Source organism: Nelumbo nucifera, chromosome 1 (assembly GCF_055504915.1).
Source record: "Nelumbo nucifera cultivar China Antique chromosome 1, China Antique-T2T, whole genome shotgun sequence".
NCBI lineage: Eukaryota > Viridiplantae > Streptophyta > Magnoliopsida > Proteales > Nelumbonaceae > Nelumbo > Nelumbo nucifera.
In genome coordinates, this window is record NC_142649.1 from 96,153,797 (window position 1) to 96,169,352 (window position 15,556).

Genomic DNA, 15,556 nt, shown 5'->3' on the forward strand with positions numbered 1-15,556 from the left:
TTGTTGAGGGTAGATTTGGCCCTCCAGTCACATCGTAACACATGGCATCTTGGAATAACTGGATGACACATGGGCACCGCCTAAGCGATGATTTGGAGTCCCAGATCGCGGTTCATCTTCACTCCGACCTAGCGACTTCGACCACAACTTAGGCCGACTAGGAACACCTCGTCTAGGGCCAACCTTTAGCACCTCATCACTGGCCAGTGTCACCTCGACACAAGGAGCGACCTCCCGCGAGGGCTTGTCAATCTGACTGAGGTCCAGGAGGCGACCTGCGAGTTGTGATCATTGACAAATTTGGTATGCATATCCCAACACTCCCAAGTTTCTCAGAAGTTAGCCTATGTACCAAGTGTTCCGGTGGATGGTCAACGTACGTGGCAATTACCTTCGGAGACCTCGGACCGATTAGGCGACCTCCCAGAAATCTCGGATGCAATGAGTGAAGCCCACGCAAAACAAAGCCTATATAAAGGCACCAACCCCAATGACACGGGGGAGACGCGCGATTAAGTGCATTCTAGTTCTCCTATTTCTCAAACTCTCAGCTTGTATATCACAGTTACTGACTTAAGCTTCAGAGCGACCTCACCGGGTTAGCCACCCCAAGTCCTTTGACACTGTTTCCTTGCAGGTCTCTTCGAAGATCTACCCAGATCGGCACCCGAGCAGCCTCCTAATTCAATCTAGTCAGTTTCGCATCCAAGCCTTTATCTAGGAGAAATACTCTAGCTCGACCTCTAAGTCATCAAACACCAGGAAGTAGTCAAAACAACAGGATGCTGCCAAAGAGCTCCTCATCACTTACCAAACAAGCCAAAAACAAAAAAAAAAGCAAAGGAGATTGTCAAGGGCATCATCTGCCGAATCTTTTCTTCAAACAGAACATTTGTAGCATATGTTTAAGTCTGAGATGTAGAGGATGAAATATCATCTGATCCTTCAAATGAGGTCTCAACTGAAGTCCGATATGCCTTATGATGACTCTTCTTCCCACAGGATCGATTCCCTTTATGTGGATGTGTGGGGCATCCTATAATATTGTGACCAATTTTTTTGCAACTAGTATAAGTATTTCTCTTCTTATAGTGAGATATCACATGGTCAAATTCCTTGCACTCGTAATCTGCACCCTAGATAAATCCTTCTTTGGTTTGGACTTATTAGTAGCTAGGAACACATCTAGTTTATCATTCTTAGCATTCATTGTTGATTAAGTAATTATCCTAGTTTCCTCTTGGAGTAATTCGCCCAAAATAGAATCTGATACTGTCATGAGATATTGGTCTGTTGATACACTTTCTCCAAATATTCATAAATCTCCTTGGCTATCCGAAGACCCCTCATAGGGATGGAAACATCAGAGGTGACCGAGATCAAAATCCAGGATGCAATGTAGGCATTATTAATCTTCCATGTCCACTGCCCCTTTGCATCAGTCACTTCAGGCATTGTGGCCAATCCATCAATGTAACCCCACAACCGTTTGCCTTCAACATAAACTAAAAATGAAACTACCATAAGGCATAGCTGGTTCCATCAAATTTAACATGAAGAACATTACTTGTTTCAAATGCCACAATGATAGAAACAGAGAGGAAAAAGGCTCCAACAAGCAGAAACAGTAATATGAAGAGTTAATAGTCCAAAAAAGGAAGGTTCTCAAACATGCCAAAAAAAGGAAGGGATCAAAACCCTAGCAAATCAACTCTGAATCTCACCAAATTTCTAGGGCCGTAAGAAAAACATAGGATGACACCATATCTAAAATCTTAGAGTAAATGAAATAGTGATTTGAGAGAAAACTTTGAAAAACTGACCTAATGGGCATCCTAATCCAAAAAATCCAAATTTCTTTTCTTGAACAAGAAAATCCAAGAAGAGGGAATATAAAAGTCTGAAATAGTTGCAAAGTATACCCAAATCTATGCTAAATAAGAATGAATCAAGTATAAGATCAAAACCAAATAGAATGAACCTCGCATGAACAACAACTCGATTATCAATCTTCCTTTGTTCACCAAACTAATTCCCACACTAAACCTACTCTAATACCATACCAGTACAGTTTGTACAAGAGAGAACACAACAGATTTGGGGTGTGTCTCATTAGGGCAACCACACCAAGAAAGAATAATTTATATTAAAGAATGTAAAATGACATTTATGTCCTTATAGTACAAAAAAGTTATGTACAAGAAATAAAGAATAGAAAAATAAAAATGCAATAAGAAAGTAAAATTACTATTCAGCCCTCACAATCATTATCTCTAGATATATCTAGCTCGAGCTCAGCTCAAAGCTTGGTTTAAATCAATCAGAATTTAGCTTTTTTGCAACTTGAGCTCAAATAGCCTGTAAAAAGCTCAGTTGGTTTCCACCCCTAACAGAAATCACCAAATAGGTTAGAGATATGTTCTCCACTTCTATTACTCCAAACTATTTTACTTTTCTTCTTAATTGGTTCTTTGCTACTATTTTGTATTGTTTGAGTTTCTCTAATACTTCAGATTTCCTCTTAATCAAGTTCACAAAACCAAATCTAGAGTCATTTAAAGGGCCACAAAACATTCCATACCCCTATGCCAAGAGTTGTATTTTGTATTGTTGGTTCTTTGCTACTACTTTTCTTCTTAGTTGGTTCTTTGCTACTATTTATAAATGTTACAAAATATTCCATACCCTTATACGTTTTTACATTTAAAGGGCCACAAACATCTAAGTGTATAATTGCTACTAATTCTTCCTATTTCTTTCCTTTCTTGAAAGGGAGTATAGTCATTTTTCCACTAAAGCATGGTTCACAATAGTTAAAGTTTATTTCTGTTTTGGGTATTAAGCCATTACAACTCATTTTCATCATTTTATTTTTATTTATATGGCAAAGTCTCATGTGCCAAATATATGCATTTTCATCCACATGATAAACACAATCAGAATAACTAGAATGATCATCAACTTTATTAACAAGTTAAACAATATGATCCATCAAACTTAACCCCAAACATTAACACTATACCATGCTTCCCAATAAACACTTTTTCTCTCCTAAAACATACATCAAACCCCTTTTCATCTAACAAAGGTATAGACAATAAATTTCTCCTAAAATTGGATGCATAAAACACATTAGTAAGAATTAAGTTTATGTTCTCATTTATGGGGATCTTCACATTTCTAGTTCCAAGCACATTTGTATAGATGTTATTTCCCATAACGATTCTATGTTCTTCTGCCTTTACTTAAATTCCAAGAACATTTCCTTAGTTTTGCAAATGTACCTAGAGGAGCTAGAATCAATACACCATTAAAAAAATGGGATTAGTAAAGTAAGATTCAGAGATTATAGAAACAATATCCTTCTTTTCAATTTTATTCTTTTCATTATTTAATTTATTCTTCATACATTCAAGGTAATTATATTTTGTATAGCCTTGCTTTCCAAGATAAAGCAATTTTTTCCTTTAGCTTTCTTGAACTCTTTTGAGAACTTAAACCTTTTATTAAATTTTTTCTCATTATTTTTAAAATGTTTTCCTTTAGGTTTTTCAGCCATTGAGGAAGTTTTATAAGTGACTATTAACGGTGATGGTTGGGCTTTCTTTCCCTTCGTTTCAACATAATAAACTCAGTTGATGAGGGGTAATTTGGCCCTCCACTAACATCACACCACGTGGGACTTCCGAACCATTGCATAACATTTCGACACCACGTAGGTAGTAATGTGTCCTTACCAAGTTAGTCAAAACCACCTCGGATGCACCTTGAACACTTTGAGAGACAACTAACACCTAGTATCACCTCAGTTAGGGCCGAGAAGGGCATAGCCTTACGCAGTGTACACACCTCAACAGAGTAGACCAAAGACCTCGGTAGGAGGGTTGACCTCTCACCAAACACTCACTGACTGGACCAAAGTCCCAAGTGGCAACCAACTTCCGCTACTTGCGACTTATCGTCTCCAATTCCTCTGTGATCAGGTTGCCTAATCGATAGAACTAACTTCCATGTCGCCCACTTTAGAGATAATTGGATAAGCCTTTTCACTATTCCCTAAACCACCTCTGAGGATGGTAGGCTGATAAACTATGTTCCCCAAAGATCTCAGATGCAGCCCCCGTTCATGCCCCATCTGCAGATGTCGTAGGTGCTTCAGCAGTATGCCCCCGACCAGAATCCTACTCAAACAATGGTGTTGAACTAACAACCTAGCAATCAAAACCAAACCCAGGAGCCATTCCATAAGCAGAATGTCCCCTCGATGAACAACACGCAAGCACCTGGGATCAATGACTTGGCAAGAACCCACACGTCAAAAGCCTAGGACTCAACATACATCCCTTGTGAAGAAACTAGCTAGGCCATTTCTCCTATCGAGCCCACGAATACAGCCTCCATTGAAGGGTCCCAAAGAAGACGTCGAAGACATGCAAAATGCGAGCCTGCCAAGAGTTGTTTCACCCCCAAGGACGAGGAAACCATGAAAAAGGATCCAAAAGCAAGCTGAATCGGGACGTTGTCTGTACGACAACACCATCGACCCGGTTCACCACATGGAGAGCATCTAGGCTCTTATGTAGTTGCACAGAGCTACTAAGGAGAACTTGTGCATGGCCTTCCCGACCACTTTCCGAGGAAAAGCTCAGAGGTGGTATTCTGGACTAGCTGCGGGCTCCATCCAAACCTAGAGGCAGTTTGTAGACATGTTTACTACTCACTTCACCACTAACAGATGTTTCCCTAAGTCTATGACCAATTTGATGAATGTCGTTCAACACCATGACAAGTCACTTAAAGACTACGTCAAGTGGTTCAACCTGGAACAGTAGCAAGTTCTGAAACGTAACCATGGAGTTAACTCACTATAGTAGTCAATGACATCCGACACCCAGACCTGCGTTGGACGATCAAATTGAATCCCCTACCACCATGAAGGAGTTCCTCAATCAGGCTAGTAAGTACATCAAGGCTGAAAAGGTGCTCATTTCCCAACGCGAGCTGGGCAAAAAAAGAAGGTCGGAAGATGATCAAGGAGGAAGTAGCAAACACAAGAAAAAAGTAGGTGGCCCAAAAGAAGTAGGTCTCCCCACCATCGAACGAGTTCCTCCCCCAAAAGAAGCAACAAGTTGTGCACCCGACGCTCCCGGACTCCCCTTGTCAAGACCAAGAACTATACACCACTAAATGCTAGAAGGGGCTTGATCTTGAAGGAGATCAAGTCAGTAGAGTATCTAAAGTATTCAGCTCGTTTGAAGGGAAATCTAGTGAAAAGGAACTAGGACAAGTACTACCACTTCCATAGAGAGAGGGGACATGATACTAAGAATTACCAAAACCTGAAGACAATGGGGTCCGCGTCGAATAGGACTAGATTCAATTACAACTTTTGGTCGTTGCTACATCATCACCATACAATGCCATATTAGGTCGCCCAATCTTACATGCACTTTGGGTCATGGTGTCCACCTATCATTTAGCCATGAAGTTCCACACAAACTATGGAGTGGGAGTAGTATGCAAGGAATAGCTCGAGTCTAGAGTCGCTCCAGAGAACGGTGAAGACAAAGCTCGCCCAATGGAGGACATCATCTAGGTGTTGGTATCAAATACTAACTCCTAGAAGATGGTGCAGATCAGCTCTCGATTCGAGGAACCACTACGCTCCAAACTAGTAAGTTTTTTTAAATTGAACATTGATGTTTTTGCCTAGTCAATTGTCAATATGTCCGGCATAAACCCCTTTGTCATTACTCATAAACTAAATGTTAACCCCCGGTTAGACCAATTAGATAAAGGAAAAGGAAATTTGCCCAGGAAAGGTGGAAGGTAATTGACGAGGAGGTTGGGAAGCCCCTCACTGTAGACTACATTAGGGAGGTCGAATACCTAAGCTAGATCGCGGATACAATGCTTGTGAATAAGGCTAACGGGAAATGGTGCATGTGCGGTGACTATATTGACATGAATAGAGTCTGCCCAAAAGGAAACTTCCCACTCCTTTGGATAAATCAACTAGCAAATGTGACCTCAGGGTTCGAGTTACTAAGCTTCATGGATGCCTACTCCGGTTATAACTAGATCCAGATTGATCCTATTGACCAAAAGAATACAACTTTTGTAACCAAAACTGGTTTATATTGTTATAATTGCCTATTAGCCTAAAAAATGTCGAGGTGACCTACCAGCAATGTAAATAGAATTTTTTCGATTTAATTAGTAATAAATTTAAAGTTTATGTAGATGATATTGTAGTAAAAAGCAAGTCTTCAAAATCTTTAATCGTTGATTACATAGTGAATTGGCGTGGCATCGAAACCAACCCTGAGAAAATCCAAGTTGTCTTAGATATGCAACCCCCTAGGTCCATTAAAAAAGTCTAGAGGCTAACAAGTTGGATAGCTACCCTGAATAGATTTATGTCCAGGTCGGCTGGGCGATGCCTTCCTTTCTTTAAGGCCATTAACAAAGCCCAAGACTTCAATAAGATTGAAGAGTGTCAGCTCGTCTTTGACGAGCTAAAAAATTACCTTAGTTCCCCACCCTTTCTAACTAGACCAGAGCCTAGGAATGAACTAAAACTTTACCTCTCCGTGAGTGACAAGGTGGTTAGATTGATCCTAATCTGAGAAGTGGATAAGGTGCAATGACCTGTCCATTATATAAGTAAAGTGTTGCACGCCATTGAAAATAGGTACCCCAACAATGAAAAGATCATCTTCGCACTAATCAGTTTGGCTTGGAAGCTATGACCCTACTTCCAAGCTCATTCCATCATCGTCCTCACCAATCGTCCCTTTTGACAAGTTTTATAGAAGCCTGAGGTCTTGGAAAGACTAACAATGTGGGCCATAGAGCTCAGTAAGTATGACATATGGTTTGAGCCTCGTCCAATGATCAAGGAGTAGGTCCTAGATGACTTTGTCGTCGAGTGTACATTCAGCTCATCGACCCTTGAAATTAGAGGGCCTATGACCCCACCTTGGAGGTTTCGATCAATGCGACACCAATCCCGACTTGGGATGAAGAGCCTTGGATCCTCGATCTGGATGATTCAACCAATCAGAGAGGAAGTGGGGCTGGACTAATCCTCCTTGGGCCTAGCGAAGTGAAGTTGGAGTACACTATCTGGTTCGGGTTTTGAATATCGAACAATGAGGCAAAGTACGAGGCACTCATCGTTGACCTATCACTAGCCAAAGAGGTCAGTACAAAGTGCATCGTCTTCTACAACGATTCCCAACTGGCTGTAAGCCAAGTGAATGGGCAGTACGAAGCCCAGGAGCCTGCCTTGTTGGCTTACTTAGCCAAGGTGAGGGAGTTTCTCCCAAACTTTCGTCTAGTGGCACATCCAATAAATCTCAAGGTCTGGGAATGTCGAAGCTTATGCGCTTTCTAAGCTGGATGGCACAATGGATAACACTTGGAGAACTGTATACATCAAAGACCTGTTGCGTCCAAGCATTGAAAAAGCGACAAAGGAAGTCACTCACATCCTAGTAGCAGAACTGAACTAAACAGATCCACTCATCGATTACCTACTCCACGAAACTCTTTCAATATACCGCAATGCAACATGAAGGGTTGAGCAACAGTTAGCTCATTATATCCTCTTAGTTGAGCAAATGTATAGGAGGTCGTTTACGCTCCCCTACCTGCATTGTTTCTGCCCTACCGAGGCGAACCAAGTGCTATGAGAGATCCATGAAGGTCTTTGTAGCATACACTTAGGGGGCAAGGCCTTGGCCCAAAACGCCCTACGACAAGGCTATTACTAGCCGACAATGAAAGCAAATGCCATACATCTCATGCAGAAATGTGATAGGTGTCAACAACACTCCAATATACCCCAGTAGCCCGCCACCAACCTATGGTACTTCACTAGACCATGGTCATTTGCGTAGTGGGGGATTGATATACTCGGTCCCTTCCCGCCGACAACCAGGCAAAGGAGGTTTCTAGTCATGGCGGTTGATTATTTTACTAAGTGGATACAGGCCAAGTCACTAGTGTCCATCACTATTTAGAATGTACAGGGCTTCTTCTAAAGGAACATCGTCTACTGCTTCGACCTTCCTCACGTATTGATCTCAAACAACGGGAAGCAGTTCGAGGACACCAAGTTCCAGAAATGGTGCACCAAGGTGACCAACTGTGCCATTCTATGAGGTCTTAAAGATCCGTTGTCCCAAGCTAAGGGTTTGTGCGTGGATGAGATGCCCAGTGTCATATGGACATATTGCATGACAATTAGGACGATAACTAGAGAAACACCGTTCAACCTGGTGTATGGTACTGAGGCGTCATTCCTACCAAAATCAAGGTGCCCACCTTGCAATTTGAAGTGTACGAAGAGGACACTAATGACAAAAGTTGCACACGAATCTAAAAGTGGTGGAAGAGATTCGAGACTTGGCATATATCCAAACCGTCATATACCAACAAAGGGTAGCTCGATACTATAATGCTTGACTTAAGGGACGCCAATTCTGAGTTGGCAGCCTGATGCTCAAGAAGGTTATGGTACCCGATCCGAACTTAAGAAAACTGGGTCCTACTTGGGAAGGACCCTACAAGGTAACTAGGTCTTACCTGGGACGTACAAGTTCGAAACTCACTGACAACTTGTGGAGATATTACATCTGAGGTTCTAATTGCAGTTTCGACCTATGTGCACCCTAAGTTTGGTGACAAGAGCTTGGCCAACCAAGCTCCCACTTGATGACCACCCTCTTTCGCAAAGCGATCGAGTCAACCTATGGTATCTACACTTTGACTAAAGTCTATGAACGGAAAGCTTGACCGCTTTTAGCACCAAGGCTCCTTTCAAGTTGACCTGCTCTAAGAACATTAGCAAGTGTATGACAGACCACTCTGCACCTCGACAAACACTTTTTAACTTAGCCAAATTTCCAAGTCCAACAACTTAGAAAATAAAATGGTGCAAGAAGACATAACACATCGGCAAAAGCAAGTTTTCATTACTTAACAAAGAGAGAAAAGGGAGACAAGTACATTGATGCTTAAAAAAATTTGTTGAGCTCACAGACCCAAGATACATTCAAGCAGAAGAAAAAAACTCAATCATCAATCAGCCAAAAGCACTAATAGTCCTCGTCGTCAACGTTGTCAACACCCTTGTTGGCATCATTCTTGTTGCCCTCTTTGTTATCCTCTGCCCCGGTCTCGGGATCCGATCGACCTCGTCAGCCATCTCATTGGGGATTGACTTGATGGATACCATGCCAAAGTCAAAGTGTGGATGGAAAGACCTGAGGAAGCGGTAGCACAATTTGAACCCCTTCTTGAGGGCGGGTGCGACGAACTCCACCTTCTCCTTTAGGTACTCGGGCGAATGATGGAACTCCTCGATGGCTAAATCTTTAGCTTAATGGATGTCCTCAGAGTACTTGCTCCTTCTCTCCTCGAGCTATCAAGTTCATTGCCTCACCTCACCGGTCAGGTTGGCAATGTCCTACTCATAGTGCTACATCTTGCCCTTAGTCTCCTCTAAGTCTCAAGTCAGGTCAGCATTGGCATTGCTAAACCGTCAACGATCCTCCTCAATGTTGAGTCAAGCACCCGCTAACTAAGATTGCAGGGACACCACATAAACCTTTAATTTGTCAGCGCTATGCTCCGAGGTAACAACTTGATGCATCAATATTTGTCCCATGGTGTTGCTTGTAAACATTGGAAGCAAAGTAGTTAAGGCTGATAGAAGACGTGTACAAGTGTTCGAGGTGGAAATGCTTATTGAGAGGATATGCCAAGTCATCCTCACATCGAGTTCTGTAGAGTCCTAGCCTTTGTATACCTGAACATCCTCGGGAAGGAGGATTCCCCCCCCCCACTTCAAGGGCGACACGGGGATCCCATATCCGATTTGTTGTAGAAATGCGCCACTAAGGAGTGAAGGAAGAACCATGCGAGTTGGAGGCTTCGACTACAGGGTCGGGCATAGGCACATGGGGAGTCATCGTTTGGACAACTGGATCAGTGCCCTCCTCCTCAAAGTTTGCCACATCACGCTCATTCAACCCTAATCCATTGCCAACATATGAGAAGGATCGCTGGTCCTTCTCTTCTTCTTGGATGGCCTCTTAGCAGCATTCAAGATAGACGATGTGCTAAAAATATATGCCATAGGAACAAGGAAAAGTTAGTCAAAGCAATAAAGCACATCAAACTAGGAAAAAGCTAAGTATAATAAGGATGACCTACCCAGAGGGCTCAGACCAACTCAAATAAGCATCGATTCAGCTAGGAACTCATCAACCAGTGATTGCCATTCAACGAGGAATTGTACCTCATTCGGTAGTGCCTTGTCGAACTCAACTTCTGGGACCTTTCTTAAGTTAGCACTCCAGGTCATGCCTATAGGCCAGCCATTATCCTAGGACAAGAAGAAGAATCTCCTCTTCCATTGTGCCACCTTAATAAGGAAGCCACCCAGGAATTTGAAGCCTACTTGGTAGCTTAAGTAAAAGTACTAGGGCTTGCTAGACATCCTTTTTACTTGGTAGAGCCCCGAGAAGATATTGATGTCCAAAGGAAAGTCAAAGTGATGGCAAAAGGAGATGGTCCCAACAATAGTCCTAATGAAATTGGGATAGAGTTGACCTAAGGTGATGCTATAAAATCTATGCACCTCGCAAATAAAAGGGTGGAGAGGAAAACAGAGTCTAGCTACCAAGGCCTCTCCGAAGACACGGACCTTAGTTTGTCCGTGACTCCAAGGGAACTGGTCTTCGCAAGGTTAGATACAATCGTAAGTGTTCGGTATGTGATAGGTAGTGACTAAGTCTACTATCTCCTCACTGCTCAGCTTAGTGGGTTTAAACTCTGACCTAGTCCTTGGCTGATGACAAGAGGTTGAGGCTCCTTTTTGGGACCCTCGCCACTCTTGAGTCGAGGTCCCCTCTTCGGCTTGAGCGACTTGGTAGTACTCCCCCCTGACTCACCAAAACACATAATTACTAGAAAGAAAAGAGAAAAAGTACTCACCTACAGGATTGAGAAAATTGGACCAACCTCGCTACTCCAAGAAACTCCATGAAATTATGCAAATGGAACCCTCTATGGGCCCCCTATATATAAATAGGGGAACTAAGCAACTAACGCCCCGATGCATCCAATCTGACAGTTCACAGGGGCACGCCATTTCAAGTTCCAAGAACGGTTTCTTTCCTTATTATATGTTTCTTTAATAGCTTCAAACATGTCTTTAGCAATGTTATATTTTTCAAAAGCAACTTCTATATCAAGTTCCATTAAGGTTAATAGACAGGTTCTACCCCTTCTATTGTCTTCTTCCCACTTTTTATATTCATGGATTACAATCAAAGCATCATCATCCATAGGTTTAAAAGGAACACATTTGTTTAATATATGGTCAACATTTTCTTCATCCAATGTCCTCCTAATCCTAAATTTCTAGAGAGCATAATTTGTGTAATTTAATTTCTCAGTTTTATTGAGTTGTTAAGACAAGGTAGTAGTAGACATTCTCAAATAAAATTAAATAACTTTGGGTTTCTTAGTAGCTCATGTTATACGATTTTGTCAATCACTATCATCAGCAACGCTGGGTTTCAAATAGCCCCACTATTTATGCTAGTTGAGTTGTATAAACAATTTATGTCTCGAACAGGTCTAAATGTCTCTCAATGGCTCGCAGCCTCGGGCAAAAAAAGGGTATGAACAATTTATGTTTGATTTGAAGGGAAATGTAGGGAAAGAAAGGGAAACATAGGAAAACCTATACAAGGTTTGTAAAAGTTTTTCTACATTTCCCATCCTTTCCCTACTTTTTCCTTCAAATCAAACATAACCTAAGTTCTTCGTTTTCAAAAATAAAACAACCAAATAAGTACACTGGGTGGATCGCTCCCCAAGAGACTAAATGAAGCCCCATCAAATTGAAAAAAGTGTTCCATTGACCAAGAATCTCATCACTTGGTCATCTAACCTACACCAAGCCAAATGGATTTTCATTCACCTAGTAAGAGCTTAGGGGTGGCAAATGGGTAGGTGGGTTGAGTGCACCCATATTGACCCACTAACACATTTGCCACCCATGTTAGAGGGTCAGTGGGTCACAACCCACTTTGACCCTAACCCACCCAAAACCACACATTTGACCCTCTAATTTAAATGCATAAAAACATAAAACTATATACTTCAACTAAAAAACGTAAAAAAAAAAAAAATCAAATTTTCAAATAAAAAATAAAAATTCATAAAAACACAAAAAATGGTAAAAAATATATACCATGTAAAACAATAGAAATTGCAGAAAAGATATTGGAAATAATGAAGAAATTTAAATAAAAGTATAAAAACAAATTGTAAAAAAACATCTAAAATCTAATAAAAATTATAGAAATTTTCAAAAAAAGTGCTAAAAGTTGTAGAAAATGCAAAATTTGCATGAAAATAGAAATTGTTTGAAAAATGGAAAAAATATGGAAAGCAAAAAATTTAAATAAATAAAAATATAAGAAAATTGTAGAATTGTAGAGAAAAAGGTAGAAAATATAGGAAATTATAGAAATTAATAAAAAATTTTAAAAAATTGCAGAGCACATAGAAAATGGTAAAATATATATTTAATCTATAATATCAGAAATTGTAGAAAAACATAGAAATTATTAAAAATATATAAAATTATATTTATAAATCATAAAAAGTATAGAAAATGATAAAATTTTCAAAAGAAAATTACAGCTAAATAAATAACATAAATTTCAAACAACAAAAATATTCAAAAAATACATATATTTTAGCCAAAAGTAGAAATTACAGAAAGAAAAAATTGTTTAAAACACAAAAAATAATAAAAACTTTGAAAAAATCTACATTTTAGAAAAAATAGATGGGAGGTGAAGAACATCGGAGCTAGGGTTATGTTTTCTGAAAATGGAGAAGATATAGCATGGAGGGAAATGAAAAGCTAAAGGATCCGAAAATGGAGAAGGCAGAGTTGATTCCAGTGAAGGCTAGAACGATTCACAACTTGTACCAACGATGAAAGCTACAAGGATCTGATGGAGAAAAAGCAAAGAGGCATTTGTTTACAAAACATCTATGATAGAGATGAAGATAGAAAGCTCTGATTTCTAACCCTAACCTAACAACAACAAGGCATCGTGAGAAGACCAGTAGCCTTTGCAAATTGAAAATAGAGCCCTAACCATAGGAGCTACGCCGTCATCGGTGAGAGGAGCTATGCCATCGTCAGCGGTTGTACATATCGATGAGAGGAGTCACGCCATCATTGGTGGTTACTTTGGTGGCTTGAGTAAGCCCTGAATAGAGGAGAATAAATTTAGCCCTAACCAACCAGTAGGAGAAACTTTCGAAGGAAGCCAAAACTGAGGGTCAATGGGTAACCCTCGACCCAAGCCCACCCTGACCCTTATCCCCTCACCCTGATGGGTCATTTGACCCATGTCGACCCAAAACTGAGGTGGGTAGGTTTGGGTGGGTTTTCAAGTTGGTGGGTTACATGGGTTGGGTCAAGATTGCCGGACCTATAAGAGCTGGAAATAGGATCCAAAGTAATCCAACAATATTGGTATTTCTATGCATAAAAAAATATTTTCAAGTAAACAATCAAATAAATTTTTATTTAATAGAAAATCAATAAATAATGATAGTAATTTAAGAAAAAAAATAAAAACTTTGGTTGTGTGTGTGAAAGTGTTGCACATAGATAACCATGAAATAATCAATCTTCCATCAACATGTGATTTGTCCAATATGTTGAGGATCAAATGAAGGCCTGTGGCCACTCTACCATTAGAAAAGAAGAATACAAAGAGAGGCACTGAGCTTTGTTAGAGAAATTGCAAAGTGAAGCATACCTTGGATTAAGTGCTCTTATATAGGGGGTGCTCTTTTTCTGGATTTTGAGAGGGGGGAAGTCGGTCAATGGGATTTTGATTCCCCCTGACCATTAATCCCTTGTTCTTTTTTCAAATTTATGTGGGGACTAGGGAAAGTTTATTTTCCTAGGTATCTCCTAGGTGGGTAAATAACTTTCCCACCTTGGGGAAAGTTTTCAATACTTGAATGGGACAAAAATGCCCCTTGTAATAATGGATTTTATGGCTAAAATGATCATTGTCTAATTTGCATAGAAAATAAAAGAACATGGGTAAATACACTTACCTAGGTAAGTCTTTCCTGGGAAACACTGACCTGGGTAAATGTATTTACCTGGATAAGCAACTTGCCAAAAAGCAAACAGAGCCATAGAGGAAGGGTAATAACCAAAGGGGGACTGGGTTTCTTTGTTTAGCTCAATTTTCTTATGTGATAGGGTTTCCTTGTTTGACCTAGCTCCTACGATGGATGAATTTTCCAATTTGGACTTCTTTCCTATTCCTTTACGTCGGTAATTTCTCCAATTTGCCCTTGGCCATGTGTCACATTCTGATTGGTGGTCAAAATGAGGCCATATCATTTTCATTTGACACCTTTTCAATTTCCCATTCTTTTGGATACTCATGGAGCATATGTCATAGCATCAATCTAACTACCAAGGACATCATGGAAGTAAGTCCCTCTCTTGAAATCATAAATAGGAAATTGCATGGAAATATATGGATACACTAGAAAAACTAAAATATATATGTAAAATTTCTTAAGAAATTAGTTTTGAATTTAGGGATTCATATAAATTGTTCTACAAGAAATCTCTAAATAATAAGACTAAATATATTTATGTAAATAGAAACAACCAAAAAGTATCACTAGGGTTTAAGGGAAATAAAGTCTATTATTTGAAAACTGCCATTTGATTTCATTTCTCCTTTTTCATCTAACAACCAATTTGGATTCTCAATGTGACAGTAGTAAAAGCATCAAAGTTCAAGATATGGTTGGTTAATTCATGCCAATTGGCGTAAAACAAAAAAAAAAAAGAAAGAAAAAAAAGGATATGATTGGTTAATACGTGCAGTTATGTTTCCTACTTTTATTGTGTGCTTTTGTAGTTTGATAAATATCATTTTCAAAATAAGCCTTTGAAATTAAAAAGCACAGTGTTCGGTTATGCCATTTTGCTCTACCACATATGATATGATAAATTTCACGTGCCAACTTGTTATTTTTTGAAATTTATAATATAAAAATATCATATGACTCATAGTTGCACACTGTGTCAAAGATTTTGTCACATAGCATATATTTGGCATGTATCACTAATTTTGCCACATAGCATATATTTTGTCATGTAATATATATCTTGCCACATGTCATACATTTGCAAGCACCAAACGTAACTAGGGGCGGAACTAAGTATATTGGTGGGGTCTTTGCCCCTCCCCCCTCAAACTTTTTTGTTAAAACCATTATTTATATAGTTAGTAAATGGAAGCAGGGTCAAAAACTTAATAAAGTGGATACTTGCCCCCACACCTCAAAGCTTTGCTAAAATGCTAATGATTGTTTGGGTTATGGTTGATCTGGCCTTGCATGCCACGTGACAACTTCTGTGGTTATTTTATCTCCTTAGCCATGTCAACACCACGTAAGATGGATAAGCGCG